The sequence below is a fragment of the Vipera berus genome (assembly GCF_964194415.1).
Source record: "Vipera berus genome assembly, chromosome: 2".
Classification (NCBI taxonomy): domain Eukaryota; kingdom Metazoa; phylum Chordata; class Lepidosauria; order Squamata; family Viperidae; genus Vipera; species Vipera berus.
The window spans coordinates 45411552-45431868 of record NC_138203.1 but is presented as its reverse complement, the minus strand read 5'-3'; the positions used below and the strand labels follow the sequence as shown (position 1 = coordinate 45431868).

General features: G+C 37.7%; 1 protein-coding gene across 3 annotated transcripts in view; it reads left to right on the top strand.

The window, feature by feature from the left end:
* Window positions 1-20317, top strand: part of SLCO4C1 (solute carrier organic anion transporter family member 4C1) — a 726014-nt gene that overhangs the window by 397949 nt on the left and 307748 nt on the right. The gene's annotated exons all lie outside the window — the stretch shown is intronic.

Here is a 20317-nt window from a genome sequence, read left to right as displayed (position 1 = left end):
AATTCATAGTGATAAAGAAAAGGTAATAAAAAGGAGCAAATAAAAGAATACCAAATTAAGCTATCATTAAAACAAAACCATAACAAGTACAGAATTTAGCCTTGCAACAATTAAAAAGAAATGTCCTATGAAAAGCAAGAGTAATAGGCTAAAATGTCACAAGATGCTTTTTTCAAAAAGCAACTGGACTTTCTTGTTTTTCTTTGAACACATTTTGCTTCTCATCTAAGAAGCTTCTTCAGTTCTGACTGGATGGTGGGGAAGCGAAATGTCTTCAAATAAAAACAAGAAAGTCCAGTGCCCTTTTGAAAAAGCACTTTGGGAAAACCATGACCTGGATGACTGAGAATCTCCATAAACAACAGACTAAAACATACATTTAATAAGTTACTTTTTATACATGAATTATCAGTTTCTGCAAGGATTGCACTTCCTAAAGCCTGATCTTCCTTGAGGTTGCCACCGGACACATTTGAAATGAGAAGAACCTACAGCTAAGGAATTTGGGAATACTTTTTCCTCTGTCATTTTCTTCTATTTTCTCCAAATAACAGGTAAGAGAGAACAAGCACATTGCTTTTGCACAGAGTTTTTAATCTTAAGCAGACATCTGCATATGATGAACAACCTGCACTCCTGTGGTGGGCCAAGTGGGGAAATCTGTCCATTCCAACCCAAAGGGTTAGGGAAGGGCAGAGGTCTGGGAACAGCACAGGTTCTTCTGATAAGCAATCATAGAAGAACATTGGCTATGACAAACTGTATCCTCTCGCTCTGCCTGCTGTATCCATATGGCACTGTTTTCAAAAATACATAAAAACATGTAGAACTTGTATTCTACTTTTCCTTCAAATCAGACTGCAAAACTCTTTTTTGCACCGTCTTCTAAACTTTAATAATGTTTGCTTAACATTTTCATTTTTTGTTTTCAGTTGTTACTAGCTCAATGCACGCACCTTTCATCTAATACAGACATTTTATATTATACACCAGGTTTTATACATGAAACTGTTCTCAATGGAGAAAGGAGTAGATGAATTTCAGGTATATTTCTGGGAAAAGAAAAACAATGTAGAAAGATATATATTTAAAAGAGAGATAGACCAACATTTATTTCCTGTTATCATCATTGCTAACAGCTACTGTATCCATTATATTTAAATAAGAGTCCCTCCGTGAGGGTGATGGGTGGTTTCTAAATATGACATATCAATAAATAGATTCGTGTATAGAAAAAAATATTATGGATCTAAGAGCAATGTATCTTATTGCCCATAGCGCTGCTACATGCTGATCACTACGGAGTATGAATTTGTGCTTCTTGATGATTGCTATGCTAGATAACAGGACCACGTAAGCCGTAATTGTGTCATAACAATGCCTTGCACTATATTCCTTCCTTTCTTTCCTGTGGAAGATATCTAGGCCTTTTATTGAATCTTATAGTCTCACTTTAGTAAATACAGTACAATAGCTTATTCACAAAAAGAAGCTGTCTTGGACAACCCCATCTACAGCAAGATGACATTTTCTCTATTCCTGAATTCCACATTAAGTACCTTCAGTATTCATTCCAGTAAAAAAAGATTTTGAAGCATTTTCAATGACCAAATAGTATTTACTTCAAGAAGTTGTATAGTTATTTTGCATTATATTTATCTGGATTAAGCTTGCCAGGTTGTGACAAGAATTTTAGCATACTTCTTGTCTCTTTCTCTTTGTCTCCCTTGGTATATGATCTTATATAGACATTTTAAAAAAGTCTTTACCATTTGATAGTGACCATACATCTATCCAGTTTTATAGGGTTCACATAAAACTAGTGAGTTTAAGAAAAATACACAATGTGCACATTTCAGGAGAAACAAAATGTGTCTATCTAGCATGTTTACTGTAATTAAATAAAGAAGACGTCATATGGCATTTCATCTAGATCCAGACTTTGTAGCCGTCACTCACTTCTGGGCAATTTTCATGTAAATCTCCAGAAACATCTTTTGCATTTGGAACTTGCCATTTATTCCAAACTATATAGATAATTTGATTTATGATGTGATACAAACTGTTGAAGCATACTCTGCCAACAGAGATGGCAAAACTCCAATCTCCAGATACTCCTAGATTACAGTTCAAACATCCCAGTTGTTGAATTCCAATGATATCTGGAAAGGTGTTGGTTTCCCATCACTGGTCACACTTAATGAATATTCAGTGTCATGTGCCCTCTACTGATTAAAAAAATGATTACATGTGATTCTTTCGTGAAAGAAAGAAATGCAGTAGGTTGGTTTTATTTGTATAAGTTTTTTACTAGTGAGCAGAAGAAGATAATCAGTGTCACAGGTTTTTCGCTACTGAAAAAAATGATACATTTTATTTCCTTTTGGAGAATCTGCAAATTTTGAGCAAACAAATGAGGAATTAGGTGAAGATGCCTAATCAGTATAAATCAGTATAAAGAGGTTTGAACGGGAGTAGGCAGGCAAGTAATGACAGAAGGTGGAAGTCTTGAAAGGGCATAAGTGATGAGAAGAGGGAGAAGGAAGGCTACAACTAGAGACAGGAGGTAGAAGGAACTAGAGGTAAGCACACAAATAGGGAGTATGCAAACATAGCAAGTCTAGTGGGCTTGCTATACTTGTCCTTTTAGTCTTTCAATTTATCAGAGAGGTTTTTTATGCAGCCATGCTGGTTTCTTTTGAGAGCTGTTATTTTTCTTCTTCATTGGTATTGTGCTAGTCTGGGCTTTTATTATCTCACTTTTCAAAATTTCCCAAGCTTCTTGACTTGTTTTCCCCTTGAGGATTCTCATCCATGGAATCCTTCCCAACCTCTCTCTAAGTTTATTGAAATTAGGGTTCTTGAAGTCCAAGACTCTAGTTTGACTGTGTTCTACTGCTTGTGCTTGCATAATGTTGAATTCCAGTATTGCATGATCATCCCCCCCCACAAGGTTCCTGTGGATTTAACACCTTCTATCATTTCATCTCTGTTAGTGAGAATTAAATCCAATATGGCTAATCCCCTAGTTCCCTTCTCTACTTTTTGGGAGACAAAGTTGTCTGCTAGGTTTGTCAGGAATCTGTTTGATCTTCCACTTGGTGCAGAGTTTGTCTCCCAGTTGATGTCAGGGTAATTAAAGTCCCCCATTACTATTGTGATATGCTTCCTACATACCTTAGTTAACTGACTTCTAAGAAAAATGGAACTAAAACTTGAAAAGAACAACAGTAATAATTCTCAATGGTAACTCTCAGTAAAATTAAAAGCACAATAAACAGTGTCATGAAGAAATATATATAGATTCTCAGACACATTGTCTCTCACTTTCAACAAAGATGAAAAATGCAGGGAGAATAATAAAATGCAACCTATTACATTGAACTGAGTCTGGGATAGTTAACTCCTACTTTCTGAAAGAAGGGTGCCTTCTAACTAAGGTGTCAATTCCATTAGACCAATGTTTTTCAACCTTAATCACCAGCCCAGTGAACTGACTGAGGAATTCCACTGACGTCCACAAATATTAAAGTTTCCAAGGTTGGGAAACACAGCATTAAACACTGTGAAGCTTGTTTCTGAATAAATATTTATAGATTTATACTATGAAGCAATGACTTTTTGGAAATCATTCCCTGTTGCATTTATTTACATTTCCCTTTATTTTGTTTTATAAAGTGTTAACCAAGACAGAAACGGATGATGAGCAAAATAACATATTCACTGTACATAACACAGTAGAAAAATCTGGTGGAGTTATATTTTCAGAGAGAGAGATTTCAAGTGATAAGATATCAAGCTATATTACAATAAAAATCTTCCAAGTGCAATGCTTTTAATCAGGATTTTAGCCACTGAGCAAGACTTTTTTTTAATAATACTAATATACCGTCTCTCTCTACCTCTCATTCTCACATATTTTAAACACCCTTCAGGTAACATTGTGGAACATTCCCACTGAAGACGGTAGAAATGCAGTGGACTGTATTGCATATGCTGACAACTGAAGTCCATCCAAACTCATAAAACGTCTTCTGCTAGTTAGAGAAATTCATCAAAGACCATAACTAATTGGAGGGGTGGAGAATGTATTCTTCAGTGATTTAAAACTGCAGGCTGACAGCATGAAAGATTGCAAGTAAGGCAATAATATATGTTAGGGTGTAAGCTGAATTTGTTTGTATGGCATAGCACAAAGGGACTAATTAGGCTGAGCAATTTCTTTTATCTAGTGCTATAATAGTCTGCACATGTATCTAGAGACTGCTAGAAGTCCAACTATAGGACACAACCCCAAAATTAATTAATAGCAGTGTTCATTTCAGTTCTATTACTTAACAGATTTCAGTAGTTCTCTGCAGGTATTATATTCTCAGGCGATGATGGCATATAAGAGAGTGGGCTACATCTGAATGTTTGCAGTTCAGATGAGGTAACCCTATTAAATCTTGTACATGTTGTTCTATCATAGAATTGTGAAGTTGTAAGGGATCAACAGAATAATTCAGTCCAACCCTCTTCAATAAAACCTCCCTTTATAGGTGGCTGTTCAACTTTTTCTAAAAACATCCAGAAATGCAAAACACACAACTTTGGAGGATGAACTCTTTCACTGTTGAACAAATCCCACTCTAAGGAAGTCTGGTCCCTTATTTTTTGGTCAAAGTTTCTATGATCATGAAAGATAGTTCCTGATCAATCTCTCTATGCCTCTATGGCATCTTTTTATCTACCTGAACACTGATATTATATTTTCCCAGACAATGTCCCAAGCAACCCAAAATAATTGAATCAAATGGGCACCAAACCAGAACTACTTTGCTGCCATATTGTAGTCTTCAATGTTACACAGTCCAGGTTTGGTGCCCATTTGATTCAATTGTTTTGGCTTATTTATTCAAGGGATGCGTCATCTCTCTTTTAATAACTGAAGTACATATAAAATATTGGAAACACTGTAAAGCCATTTAAAAATGTGTAAGTATATACAACCAAGTATATAAACCACTAAAAATTGTAAAAGTAATAGAACCAAGCAGCAATTTGAAAAAATAGAGAGGCAAGAGGAGATTGGCCAAATGACAACATATCAAAATAAAACTCTTTGCCAGCCCTCTCAGTGATATTAGGTTCCTAGCAACAGAAATGGTGGAGAATGGGGGATGTTAAAGACATGCAAGATGCCAGTTGTGGGAACACAAATGAAGCCCCATCCCTTAGTATGAACAGGTATACATATTAAAAAGTATTCCACAGTTTGAGCACCAATGATGAAAAACCTAGAAATATGGACACTTGGAGAAGGGCTTCCAGACTGAATCTCAGCATAAAGGCAGAAACAATATGTGTTGAGGAAGTATGTGAAAATGAAAAAATGTTTGTCATGAGCTCATAACTAAACAGCCTTATTCAGAGCATTCTGCTTGAATGGGTCAGAACTTGGAACACCTTTAAAATGCTTGTTGAGTACGGAACAAAACTCAACACATCCTGGATATTCTGTCCCACCTAACACCTGGAATGCAAAACTGTGGTGGAAACCTTGTTGCCAAAGTACCACTAACCAGAGAGGGGCCAAATGATATTTTTTTTAGTTCCAAAGTTGGCAGCTCCAGTAAATCAAGAGCAAGGAGCACAAGGTTGCATAGATCGTGTTAGAATGTTGATCAAGATAGTTTTACCATGGATGCAATCAGCAAAAGACCTCAAATATTGTTCTGTTCCAGCCTACGACTGGCCCTGTTGGAATGTCAGGGACAACCCCTTTTTTATATTCAATAGGCTGGAATTAAGCCAACCAAATTTATTTGCAAAAACTAAACGAAACAGTTCAAAACAGAGTTAAACAAATACAGACCGAGACTATATCAGAAGCTCTTCAAACGGTTGCCTTCAGCAGCCAGCACCTCCCACACATTCCCCTTTTAAACAGCAGTCTCAAGGCGTGGCTTCTCTTTGCCTTCTCCCGAGGTGCCTCATTGCTTTTCTTTGTTCACTTCTGCTAGTCTGCCTCCTGCTTCGAGCGTCCCTGAACAGAGCCAGCTGTGGATCATCTTCTTCCAATCTTTCAGGCTCACACAGCTGGGTCTGAGGAGGAACAAGACGGGAGGGGCCTGGCTGAGAGCTCTGTGGTGCATCAGAACTTTCTTCTGCAACCAAAGGCTCTCCAAACCCCTCCTCCTCCTCCTCTTCAGAATTGTCTGACTCAGCTGCCAAAACCACAGGCTGACGCTGAATCACAACAAATATAGAAAGAATTGCTTTACATCTGATAAGGAAACCAAATAACCTTATAGGGAACATGGGTATCCTTTGTGACATGAAATTATTAAATCACATTCCTAGAAAAGAAATATATATGTTTGATACATGAGTTGAACCAAGCTTTTGAGTGTTATTCTAATGAGCTGACCCACATCTGCAGCCAGAAGAGATAAGGAGGTATAGCAGAATATATCCTTGAGCCCTGCCTCCACTTAAGGTATAAATTCTGTAATCAGTTACATTCTACAGTTACAGCTACATTAAGGATATTACACAGGAGGTACATCAAGTGACTTCTCTGGACCTAAAGAAGCATATACTATTCTTATATAAGGACGTGGTGGCTCGGTGGGTTAGGACGCTGAGCTTGTCGATCAAATGGTCGGCAGTTTGGCGGGTCAAATCCCAAGTGCCGCGTAACAGAGTGAGCGCCTGTTACTCGTCCCAGCTTCTGCCAACCTACCAGTTCGAAAGCACGTAAAAATGCAAGTAGAAAAATAGGGACCACTACGGTGGGAAGGTAACAGCGTTCCGTGAGCCTTTGGTGTCTAGTCATGCCGGCCACATGACCACGGAGACGTCCTCGGACAAGCGCTGGCTCTTCGGCTTTGAAACGGAGATGAGCACCAGCCCCTAGAGTTGGAAATGACTAGCACGCATGTGCGGGGGAACCTTTACCTTTACCATTTATTCTTATATAAGCAAACATATAACTTTAGTTTTTATTTGAGTTCATCACAAAACAATTCATTGTGTCCTAATTTTTCTCGTAAGTAAGGGCATGGTGATCTAGTTACTACCTAATCAATTTTGATGCTATCACCCAACCTACTAAATGAATAAAACATTTTAAAATTCCCATAAGAAATCTTAGAAGCCACAGTGTGAGGGCACTTATTTCCAAGTCTATTTACACAAACATCTGTGGAAGCCATGAAAAGAGGAACAGACAGCATGATTCACTCCAGAACAGGCCATAAACAGGAAGACCCAAAACCACTTCTTTGGCCATTGGTCAGCTTTTTATTCTCTTTCTTCCTCTAATGCCTGAGGTTTGTGCAAACATCTTCATCTGGCAATCTGCCAGCAACAATGTCTTTGATTTTATAACTTGCAACAGGAAAAGCTCATATCATCATTAGCAACACTTGTCAAATGCAGACAGTGCGTGCACATACACAAACATTTGCATTTGCTTTACTAGCTACTTGTTTGAGAATAAAAGTGCTTAACATAAAAAAAAACATACAACCAAAGCCATGAATTTTAATTTCCTCATAGCTAGGAATTCATAAATAAAGCAGTAAATGCATGCTACCATGCAGAGAAGAAAATGAGAACACTTTTGATCACTTCTTTTCCAGATTAATCTTTCAGAATGGTCTCTCAATGCAGCTGTATCCCCTTGCCAGTAAGCCAGGCTAACCAGGGAGAAGCACATGACAAAAGCTCACATGCATATTATATGACAGAACTTTCTTACTTGCATTAGGATGCATGGGTATAATTGCATCATTTGTGCAATAAATATTGTAATGTAATTTTCATTGTATTGATCTTATTGTGGCTAAAATAGATGCTGGTGGTAAAGGTTCCTGCAATATTTGCATCAATCTCTGCACATAAATTTAAAAACTCTCTCTTCCCCCATCTCCACCATTACATGTCCTCCTCCCTCACCTAGTCTTAAATTGCTGATTTGTGATAGGGATGCAGATTGCATCAATCACAATTTATAGACGAGCAAGCCAGTTTTAGTATTCAGGATTTTTGGAACATTTTAAAAATGCTGTTGAAAACAGCTCAAATCCAGACAAAATCAGGATGATTTATTCCAGGTTTGGGACAGAAGTCTTGGAATAAGGGCCCTTGTTTGGGGTTCTAAACACTGGGAAATCATATGTATAGGCAGAAATACAAAATGCATAATATGCAATAAAAACAAGCTGTAAACAGATCATTAAAACAGCACATACAACATTAAAATTAAAATGATATGTCTTCATTACAGATGTAACATTTCCAGAAATGTTAAATGGAGAGGGAGGAAATCCTCTTTCCACCCAGAGCTTTATGGGTTGGCACTGGGCAAGAAAGATCCACCACATTTCTCAATCCATATCCAGGGGCTTAAGTTTTCTCTTCTATGCAGCAGTCCTTCTCTTCCTTTCTCCTCCTTCTCCCATTTCCTATTCTCATATGTCTGCTTTTAGCATGGGAAGAGATTGTTCACTTTGGGCAACTAAGCAGAAAAATCTTATATGTCAATTCAGAAGTAAATGTTCAAAAGTGCTCCGGAAGCTAGGGCATTGATGAAGAGGTCTTTCGTTCACAAAAGATTTGTGAATGGCAGGTTTCACATGTTGCACTCAATCATAAGGTGATTTGGTTTTGGCTTAGCAAGATGTGCAAAGCCAGCATCTTGTGGACCATCTTGTCAAAGTGGTGCCTGAGATATAATACATCAAACAAAGCTAGCAATGCAACTCTTTTCTATGTGTCACAAACATTATCTTTCGAAGAACGTATTCCCAGAAGTATGGCATAACATAAATAGGTATCCTTTTCCTAACATTAATTTAGCCATGGTGGGTTGGTTGCTTTTGGTTTAGTGAGAAGTGCAAAGCCAGCCTTAGTAGTTTGAAGACCATGTTTCATGGCTTAGAGTTGAGGTATGAACTAGACTACTTTACCTATTTCAAAGTAGTCTATTTCATGTTGGCCACAATGATATGATTGAACCTGGGATACAGTTCAGATGCCATAGTGGACTTTATTGTACTTGCTGCTAGAGACTAGCAAGGCACCCTTTCAGAAATTTGTACATAATAGCGACATTCTAGCATAGAAAACAAGCTCTAAGCATTGTTTTATCATGAATCCTAGTGAGCCTAGTACAATTTGAACCCTAGTTATACATGACACATACAAAGATAAAATCAAATGCCCTATAAAGTTTGCTGCTAATTCAATTTAAAAATGGAGTGAGTGAAATCCCCAGCCAAGGTAATTCCTCTTAAATGCCTTGCTTAATAGCATACATGGTCATTGCGCAAGAGATGAATATTGTGTTTGCTTTCTAAGTAAGCACTACTTAAAAGCTCATTAGCTCAACTCAAGCTGACTGTACCCTTTGGTGACACCATTTCATGATATTTACTAGCAACTTGCAAGCCTGCTTCTCAGAGTTATGTTTGAACTACAACCTATTCAAACTGAGGTATGTTATCTTGGGAAAATCTGCATTTCTAAATCTTTCTACAAATATGCAGTTATTTTTTCATTTTGGTTCATTTTCTTCAGTCTGGCAAAAAGTTGTGTGAACAGAATAAATGATAACTATCCACTGCAATATTAGACATTGATAAGTTGCATTTGTTTTGGTCATGTAATTTTGTACCTTTTGATCATCTGACTATTGAGGAAGAACAGAATGAGTATATGCAATGTCCCTCTCACTGTCTCAATCATCAGGAGTCAGATTTATAGCATTGGCTGGTATCTTTTTCACCATTATGTTCAAGCAGACATTCATAATGCCTTAAATAGCTTTGATCTGCTTGCTGCTTTATTAGGCCTCTGGGTTTTCTTTTGTGTGGAGTTCTGCCTGTTTGGTTTAATCAAAAAAGCTAAAGTCACCCTTTGCACATGATTTGTGGATATACAAATTGGTTCTTAGAACATGTTAAACCATAAACTGTCCTGAAAAGTCAATAGCTGGGATTAGCCAGATAGAATTTTTGGAACATATGGAGAGGGATATGAAATTTATTTGGGAGGCTAGATCTCTTTTGTTAGGAAGAGAAGAAAGCATGACTTGGAAGAATCCAGTATATGAAGGATACTTTGCCTCCATAAAGCACTCTTAATGGAGTGATCTTTCAACTTATGTATATTTGATGACTGGGCTGTCTACAAATTCACCTGAATAATATTGAATTGCCCTTCTTCCCCCCCCCCTTTCATGACAGGGATTGAATTATGTAAATGTAAGAAGTCTGTTTACCCTCAAAACAGACCTTCTTTCATCACTATTTTTATCTTGGATTAAGCTCCTCTTCAAAGCATACTTGAGAAAAAAAAGTTATAGACTGGGGGACTGAGGGGATTAATTTAAGGCAATAATAACATTGGATGCAATCTTTGGGCTCATTTACACTGTTTCCTTGTTCTGGTCTGAGACCCTTGCTTACAATTTTCTTTTTTATATATAGATATTTTATTAACCCCTTCATGGATTACTGCCTTGTCGTGGCGAAGGGGCTTGCGTAATTCAGTGAAGCTATGAGCTATGCCGTGCAGGGCCACCCAAGACGGAAAGGTCATAGCAGAGAGTTCTGACAAAACGTGATCCACTGGAGAAGGAAATGGCAAACCACTCCAGTATCTTTGCCATGAAAACCCTATGGACAGTACCAAAAGGCAAAACGATATGACGCTGGAAGATGAGCCCCTCAGGTCGGAAGGCGTCCAATATGCTACTGGGGAAGAGCAGAGGGCTAGTACTAGTAGCGCCAGAAAGAATGAAGCGACTGGGCCAAAGCCGAAAGGACGCTCAGCTGTGGATATGTCTGGTGGTGAAAGGAAAGTCCGATGCTGTAAAGATTTTTTCTCCATAGGAACCTGGAATGTAAGATCCATGAATCAAGGAAAGCTGGACGTGGTCAAACAAGAGATGACAAGACTAAACATCGACATCTTAGGTATCAGCGAACTAAAATGGACAGGAATGGGTGAATTTAATTCAGATGACCATCAGGTATACTACTGCGGGCAAGAATCCCTCAGAAGAAATGGAGTAGCCTTCATAGTCAATAAAAAAATAGGAAAAGCAATACTGGGATACAATCCTCAAAATGACAGAATGATCTCAGTTCGAATCCAAGGCAAACCATTCAATATCACAGTAGTCCAAGTCTATGCCCCAACCACCGGTGCTGAAGAGGATGAAATTGACCGGTTCTATGAAGCCCTACAGCACCTTATAGAACTAACACCCAAAAATGATGTCCTTATCATCATGGGGGATTGGAATGCTAAAGTAGGAAGCCAAAAGATAACTGGAATAACAGGCAAGTTTGGCCTTGGAGTACAAAATGAAGCAGGGCACAGGCTGATAGAATTTTGTCAAGAGAATACGATGGTCATAGCAAACACTCTTTTCCAACAACCCAAGAGACGGCTTTACACATGGACATCACCAGACGGTCAACACAGAAATCAGATTGACTATATGCTCTGCAGCCAAAGATGGAGAAGCTCTATACAGTCAGTAAAAACAAGACCAGGAGCTGACTGTGGCTCAGACCATGAGCTTCTTGTTGCAAAGTTTAGGCTTAAATTAAAGAAAGTAGGGAAAAGCGCTAGGCCAGTCAGGTATGAATTAAATCATATCCCTGTTCAATATACAGTAGAGGTGACAAATAGATTTAAGGAATTAGATCTGATAGACAGAGTGCCTGAAGAACTATGGACAGAGGTTCGCAACATTGTACAACAGGTAGCAACCAAAACCATCCCAAAGAAAAAGAAATCCAAGAAAGCAAAATGGCTGTCTGAGGAAGCTTTGCAAATAGCTGAGGAAAGGAGGGAAGCGAAAGGCAAGGGAGAAAAAGAAAGATATGCCCAATTAAATGCAGAATTCCAAAGAATAGCTAGAAGAGATAAGAATGCCTTCTTAAATGAACAATGCAAAGAAATAGAAGAAAACAATAGAATAGGGAGGACCAGAGATCTTTTCAAGAAAATTGGAGAGATGAAAGGAACGTTTCATGCAAAAATGGGCATTATAAAGGACCAAAATGGCAGGGACCTAACAGAGGCAGAAGAGATTAAGAAGAGGTGGCAAAATTACACAGAAGAACTATACAAGAATGAGCTTAACGTCCCTGATAATCACAATGAGGTGGTCACTGACCTCGAGCCAGACATCCTAGAATGTGAAGTGAAGTGGGCCTTAGAAAAGCTGAGCAACAACAAAGCTAGTGGAGGTGACAGTATTCCAGCTGAGCTATTCAAAATCTTAAAAGACGATGCAGTAAAAGTGCTACACTCAATTTGCCAGCAAATTTGGAAAACTCAACAGTGGCCACAGGATTGGAAAAGATCAGTTTACATTCCAATTCCAAAGAAAGGCAGTGCCAAAGAATGTTCAAACTATCGCACCATTGCACTCATTTCACATGCTAGTAAAGTTATGCTTAAAATTCTACAAGCTAGACTCCAGCAGTATGTGGATCGAGAACTACCAGAAGTACAGGCAGGATTTCGAAGAGGCAGAGGAACTAGAGATCAAATTGCTAACATACGCTGGATCATGGAGAAAGCTAGAGAGTTCCAGAAAAACATCTACTTCTGCTTCATTGACTATGCTAAAGCCTTTGATTGTGTGGATCATAACAAACTCTGGCAAGTCCTTAAAGAGATGGGCATACCAGACCATCTTATTTGTCTCTTGAGAAATCTATATGCGGGCCAAGAAGCAACAGTGAGAACTGGACACGGAACCACTGATTGGTTCAAAATTGGGAAAGGAGTCCGGCAAGGCTGTATACTGTCGCCTTGCCTATTTAACTTATATGCAGAGCACATCATGAGAAAGGCAGGGCTAGATGAATCAAAAGTTGGAATTAAGATTGCCGGAAGAAACATCAACAACCTAAGATATGCAGATGATACCACTATAATGGCAGAAAGTGAAGAGGAACTAAAGAGCCTCTTGTTGCGAGTGAAGAAGGAGAGTGCAAAACTTGGGTTGAAACTAAACATTAAGAAAACCAAGATCATGGCATCCGGCCCTCTCAATTCCTGGCAAATAGATGGGGAAGAAATGGAGGTAGTGACAGATTTTATTTTCCTGGGCTCCAAGATCACTGCAGATGGGGACTGTAGCCAAGAAATTAAAAGACGCTTGCTCCTTGGGAGGAAAGCCATGGCAAATCTAGACAGCACACTAAAAAGCAGAGACATCACCCTGTCAACAAAAGTGCGTATAGTCAAGGCTATGGTCTTCCCAGTTGCAATGTATGGCAGTGAAAGCTGGACCATAAGAAAGGCTGAGCGCCAAAGAATTGAAGCCTTTGAACTATGGTGCTGGAGAAGACTCCTGCGAGTCCCTTGGACTGCAAGGCGATCAAACCGGTCAGTCCTAGAGGAGATCAACCCTGACTGCTCTTTAGAAGGCCAGATCCTGAAGCTAAAACTCAAATACTTTGGCCACCTAATGAGAAGGAAGGACTCACTGGAGAAGAGCCTAATGCTGGGAAAGATTGAGGGCAATAGAAGAAGGGGACGACAGAGAATGAGGTGGCTGGATGGAGTCACTGAAGCAGTAGGCGTGAGCCTAGATGGACTCCAGAAGATGGTAGAGGACAGGAAGGCCTGGAGGAACATTGTCCATGGGGTCGCGATGGGTCGGACACGACTTCGCAACTAACAACAACAATTTTATTAGTTTTTAACTATAACAGTCTCCAATGCCTGGTGTACAGTGTGCGGTCCTGGTTTATATTTTAACAAGAAAAAAGGACAATAATAATTAATTAACAATCAATAATAATTAAATTTGATAATTCCATAATTAATATATTAATTAATGATATATTTCTTTGATTTTCCCGTCTCTCATTTATATTCTCCTTCTTCAACCTTAGCCAAAATATAATTCTTAATATTTTCAATATATAAATGATTAGATACAAATAATAATAATCTCTCTATATAACATTTTTTTCAGCTTATATTATTCTCATAACCATCATCTCATTAGTTCAGCATACATCCTATTTTTATAATTTTTGTTCGCTTAAATTCCTTTATATTCAATCCAATTCTTATCAGTCATAATTTCTTCATATTAGTCATCCAACTGTCCAAATTTTCTCATTTAGGTACATCCTCACAATATTTTATATGATGCATTATAAAAATACTATACTTTATCTATCTTATAATATCTATAAATAACATTCTTTTTAATCAGTTTATATTTCACTTATATATTAATAAAAGTTATATCAACCTATTTTAACATTTCATATATTATAAGACATATTATATTGCTTAAATCTCTTCTCCTTGTTATAAGGTCCCTTTCTGTCCAAAATGTTTTAATTCAAAAGTCAATCTATCAGTCCGTCAAAATTACAGTTGAGTATGTTAAGCCACTTTAAATCCTTCCTACAGATTCTCCTCTAAAAGATTAGCCAAAAGCCAAGGTTTTTCTTTTACATAAACAGTTCTTAGATTTAAGCAACAGTCCAGGTGTTTGTTTGTTTTCTTTTAAACACTTTTAATCTTATAGCTGGCTCTTCCTTTGTTCCCAGCTGTCTTCAAAGTTATTTGCAATTCAAAGGAACAACTTTTTCTTTGTTTCTAGGCATTCTGCCAATTTCTCAGTCCTTATTGTTAGTGTTCTATTCTCTGAGTCTCTATTAGATGTCAGCAGTTATTTCTTTTTTTCAGTTTTTCTTTCAATCAAAAAGTTATTTTTGTTATATATTTTTATAATTTCATAAATTATGGTATAATCTTGACAGTTTTTTTAGTTCCTAAATTTGTCCAGACTGAAGTATTTTAAATCAAATTTTAATATATCTTTTCCCTCCTTTAATATTAATTCACCACTTCCATCTGTACGGGAATGGGGATATAGTCCCCTCCCTTCACTTCTGGAGGTTTTCTTGGTTTGGGGATCTTTTCAAGGATTTAGATAGTAGATAGAAGAAAGAAGATCAGTACTCTCACCAATTCCAAGCACACTGTTCACTGATGTTTAGGTTTGTGCTCTGGGACTTCGGCTGCAAGCAGCTTGGGCTAGACGCAGATCTCATGCTAGCCTTTCTCCAGTCGAGTTCAGAGGGCTTTCCCCAGATCAAAGTGATTGCCATTGCTTCGTGATCAACGGGGCACCCTTCCTTCATGGTCACCTCTCCGGGGCAACTTCGGACCCATCTAGGGTCCCCCAAGCATGAAGAAACTAGCCGTGGGGAGCGGAGGTCTGCTCTCATGCAGCCATGTGTTGCAGGTGCAAAACCGGAAGCCTGCTTACAATTTTCTGACAGTGTAGCTTTAAAACAAACTGATAGTGAGAACAGTACTACTGGCCTATATTCATGAGATGTGGTAAAAGGAATGATATGGGAACATTGGTTTAAGAATAGACATAGTTTGCACCATTTAGGGACAGGAATAAAATATATCCTCATTATGTGTGAATGAGCATTTTAATTCCCTTTTCCTTGAACATAATACCACATTTACATAACAAAACCCCCAAATTAAATCTTAAGCAAACTTACCATATGAATAGGGTTGGTTTTTTTTAAAAAAAAAAAAGCTGGATACAGACTATAGCATTCTAAGTGGTCAGTTATAATAATGATGTCCGAAAACTCAACTAAAATGCTGAATATTGCTGCCAAGTGCTTTTAATCCTCCAAGATGGGGGTATAATTTTAATGTCAGACAAATGCAGTTTTTTCATGGACTTGGTACAGCTCCCAAGTACGTCCCCCTTCCAGTTCTAAAGTTGCAGCTGAATTGTAATGTTTAATGTGAAGGAAATATAAAATAAATAATTGAAGAATTATGCTAACTTAATCATTTATATTATAACAGAATAGCAGAGTTGGAAGCTACCCTGGAGGTCTGTTCAAGAAGGACATTTTATACCATTTCACCCAAATGGTTGCCCAATCTCTTTTAAAAATCTCCAGAGTTGGAATATCAACAATTAAACTGGTTAATTGTTCTCACTGTCAGGAAATTTCTCCTCAGTTTTAGGTTGCTTCTGTCTTTGATAAGTTTTCATTCATTGCTTCTTGTTCTGCCTTCAGGCCCTTTGGAGAATAGACTGACCCCTTCTCCTTTGTGGCAGCCCCTTATATGTAACACTATTATCATGTCACCCCTAATTCTTCTTTTCATTGAACTGGACATGCCAAATTCCTGCAACCATTCTTCATATGTTTTAGCTTCTAGTTCCCTAAACATTTATTTTTTTGACCTGGATCTTTCATAAGGCCCCCAAAATGTTGCACACCCATCATTAGCAAAGGTGCATGCCAACTACTGCAATACCATTTTTTTCCTTTACAATGTTCCAAGTCATTAATAAACCAATTGTTAAATCATGTAATGTACTTGCCTCTGAAAGAGGGAAATTACTTGCTATTCTCTACCTTCTTGGTAATTAACAGTGAATTGATTTTTTTTTCATGGGAAATAATGTAAACACTTTGGTACATCAAGCACAGATGCTGTCGTCTACCTGATAGGATCATATAGCTCTTCTGGATATTGTCACAGCATTGAAAATTTCAGCAGTGAAAAATTCTACTCTACATGGTGAAACATTGATTATAAGTACAAGATAAGCCTCCACAGCATTCATTAGTACAGGCTTCCTCTGGGAAGTGTTGAATTTCAATTCTCAGAATTCCCATTCAGCATGTTACCTGGCAATTCTGGTGTCTGAAATCCAATGCAGCTTAAGGAACTTTGCTGAAGATGGCTGTTTTAATATTTTAGCAGAAGTTGCCATACCTCTGTGAAGCTAATATTTCTTTTGCCATTGACTTTGGTGTGAAACTATTCTGACCACTACAAGCCTTGTGTTGCCTATCTATCTTACCCCACGTTTCTAAGATTCCTTGCCAACATGCCAATTAGACAAGGAAATGGCTAAGGATTAATGGTGGCTAGATGTTATCTCTATGTTCAGAGACAGCCTGTCCTCTGTAGACCCTTTGCCAGTGAAAAAGAAGGTTTTTTCCAAGGATTGTCTTCCCCAAATTCTTATCCTCAAGACGTATTGAGACTGAAGTTTTATCAGTCATCCAAAAATGTTTGCATCTGCATTTTTCTATGGCTTTCAGGCAAAAAATAAAATCAACATGATAATGTCAGGCACAAAGAATCAGGACCCCCAATTAGGTTGCAGCATAGAAGATTTAGTCAAGCCATATCTAAGAATCTAATTGACTAAAGTTCAACACTAAATTGGCACCAGATAAGGGTCAATGGAAGTCAGGAGGGGTTGGACTTGGAGCACTTGTTGGAATGCAGTGACTCTAAACTGATGATGTGTTTAACTCTCTCCCCTCTCCTCCACATCTGACTGCTCTTCTCATAGCAATAGCAATAGCACTTAAACTTAGCCCTCTCTCAGTGGTTTACAGAGTCAGCATGTTGCCTCCAGCAATCTGGATCCTCATTTTACTGATCACAGAAGGGTGGAAAGCTGAATCAACCTGTAGCCAGTGGAATCGAACTGCTGTCAGTTGGCAGAATTAGCCTGAAATATTGCATTCTAATCACTGTAGCATATTCATTCCTACAGTGAATGACTTTAGCTCAGTGACCTCTCTAGAATTCTTCTAAGTACACAGTTCATGAACTTCAATGAAGTGATGTAAATGTTAAAAAGAACCATATATAATGTCTTTATAAGCGATTAATATATTTTCTTATTCTACCTATCTACCCTTCAGAATAAAACATCCCACTGGATGTTTAGTTATCTAGTATTTTCTTTGGAAGTTGTAGAATGTTGTGACAGCCAGTTTGGCAGTTTGGCCTAGAAAAGAGGAGACTGTGAGTTCTAGTATCACCTTAGGCATGAAAAACCAGCTGGGTGACTTTGGCCAAGTGGTTTTCTCTCAGTCCCTCACAGGATTGTTGTTGTAGGGAAACTAGAAGGAGGAAGGAGTGTGTGGTGTGGTGTGGTGTGTGTGTGTGTGTGTGTGTGTGTGTATAAAATAAATTACCAACTGATTCCTTGGGGAGGAGAAAATGAGAAAAGAAATGTTCTCCTTTTCTGTAATGGCCAATCTTCTGCCACTTACTCTTATTAAGTAGCAAATATAACCTTTTCTGACCAAGTCACTGAGTGTTGCACTTTTTAATATGGTTATTATTCCACATTATCTGGTATGTTACTCAATTAACTTGCCTCTAAAGGGATGGGCTGATCTTCACCAATAGCGCAACAACACACTGACTTTCTGCAGAGTAGCAGGAAATGTAACACTCTTAATTTGATAGTGATAAATAGTGACTATAGTCCTGGATAATGTTCTTCCCCTAATGTGAGTTCACGTAACAGATTCACTATCAAATGAGTTAGCCAATGTTGGTTTTATCTTGAGTTAATCAGACTTTGGTCTGACATTAAAAGAGGTGGCATTCCTTTGGGAACTAGCAGAACAAATTTTTAAAACAGAATCCTCAAGACTTCACTCCTTCCAAGTAACACATGGATTTTTTGTTTTGTTTAAATGCATAAGACTGACAATGACAGTTACACTATTTTCAAAGTACATAACATTGCCTTCAGATATGGCAGAAAAGCATGGGAGGGAAACATTAGTGTATTGAGAATGCTTAGAAGGTGAGTTGTCACATGATACTGTGACACTGAATCACTAATAATGAAATATATTTTGATCCTAATCTATGAATGTATGCACATTATTTTAATTTTATATGCTCATTCAAATATTCTTATCCTGTCAAGAGAAAGATCATCCTATAAGTGATGAATGAGGAAAGTATAATGTAAAACATCTGGAGAATAGCAAAGCAAATAAGAAAGTCCAAGGGTTTTTAATTTCTTTAAACCATGGAACCTGTTAATTAAAACAAACAAGCAAACTTTTTTTCTCTCCAGATCAAAAGGCAACTCTAGTCACAGAAAACTGGCTGCATTTGAGCAAACATTTTTCCTTCTGTATCTTTCACAGAACTCATCACAGTTTGAACAACCCTGAGCTGGACTATATATTTTGTATCTGTATAACAACAACAACAACAACAACAACAACAACAACAACAATAATAATAATAATAATAATAATAATAATAATAATAATAATAATAATAATAGCATCTGCCACACAACACTTAAGACTTGCTGATAAAAAAGATGAAGTCTGATTGTGCATGCTGTAGTATTTGGAGACAGGAGAATAGAAGAGAAAGAACTGGAGAAAATCACAAAATACAAAGAACTGCAAATAGAAATAAATTGACAGCGGCAAAAGAAAACAAAGATATTACCAATAGTAATAGGTACCTGGGGTGCAATCCCAAAACATATTGAGAACAACTGAACAGCATTGACACAATCATCATCAATTGCAAATGGCACTTTACTTGAAATAGCTTTCATCCTGAGACAATACTCTTAATACCATCAAACAACAGCATCTGATTATTTCAGGTACTTGGGAAGGACTTGATAAGTGGATGAAAATGCCAAATCCAGTCTAAACATCTGGCTGATTGTTCAACAATAATGATTTTCCACTGGTCAGTTACACTAAATTTGGATCACTCTGAATGCTATTCAAAAATTACCCAGGTTACTATGCTAAGTATATGAATCTGTAGGAAATAAAGAAAAAAGCCCTACTGATATGAATTCTCTAACAGACTGAAACAGTGTCTTCCTTTGTAGCTTATGATTTAAACCCTTCCTCCAACTGGAAATGCATTCCTTATTTTACAGCTGATCTTTCTTTTCCATTCCAGACAATATTCCTGAACCTACTACAAGCATCAAGAGAATTCATCAGTAAAAGCTGAGAGCCTCTCTAGAACTCTCTAGTGAAATAAGTGTTTTGTGGTGGGCAACTATCTGCAAGGGATTTCATCACATACAATAACTATTATCAAGGGATTTTCTCAATTTTCAGTTAGGTTGAAATAACAGAAGGCCAATGTATTTTTGAAAACAGATGTTCTGAGAATACTCCTGCAAAAATTAGACATCTAGGTAATTAATGTCTGAGGAAAAGTAATTCTGTCCCCCTTCCCTCTCTCTCCCTCCCTCTCTTTCTTTCTTTCTGTCTCTCGCTCGCTTGCTCATGTCCCCCAGTCATCAAGAAAGGACATGTTAGATGTCTATTCTTCATTTTGGGAATTATAATTAAGAAAAGTTAATGGTATAATTAGTAAGCCAATGATTAGCCACTGTGACATGCCTTTACATTTTACATAAAGTGGCCATGAGACATGGACCTAAATGAATATTCTCGGCTTCTCTGAGCAG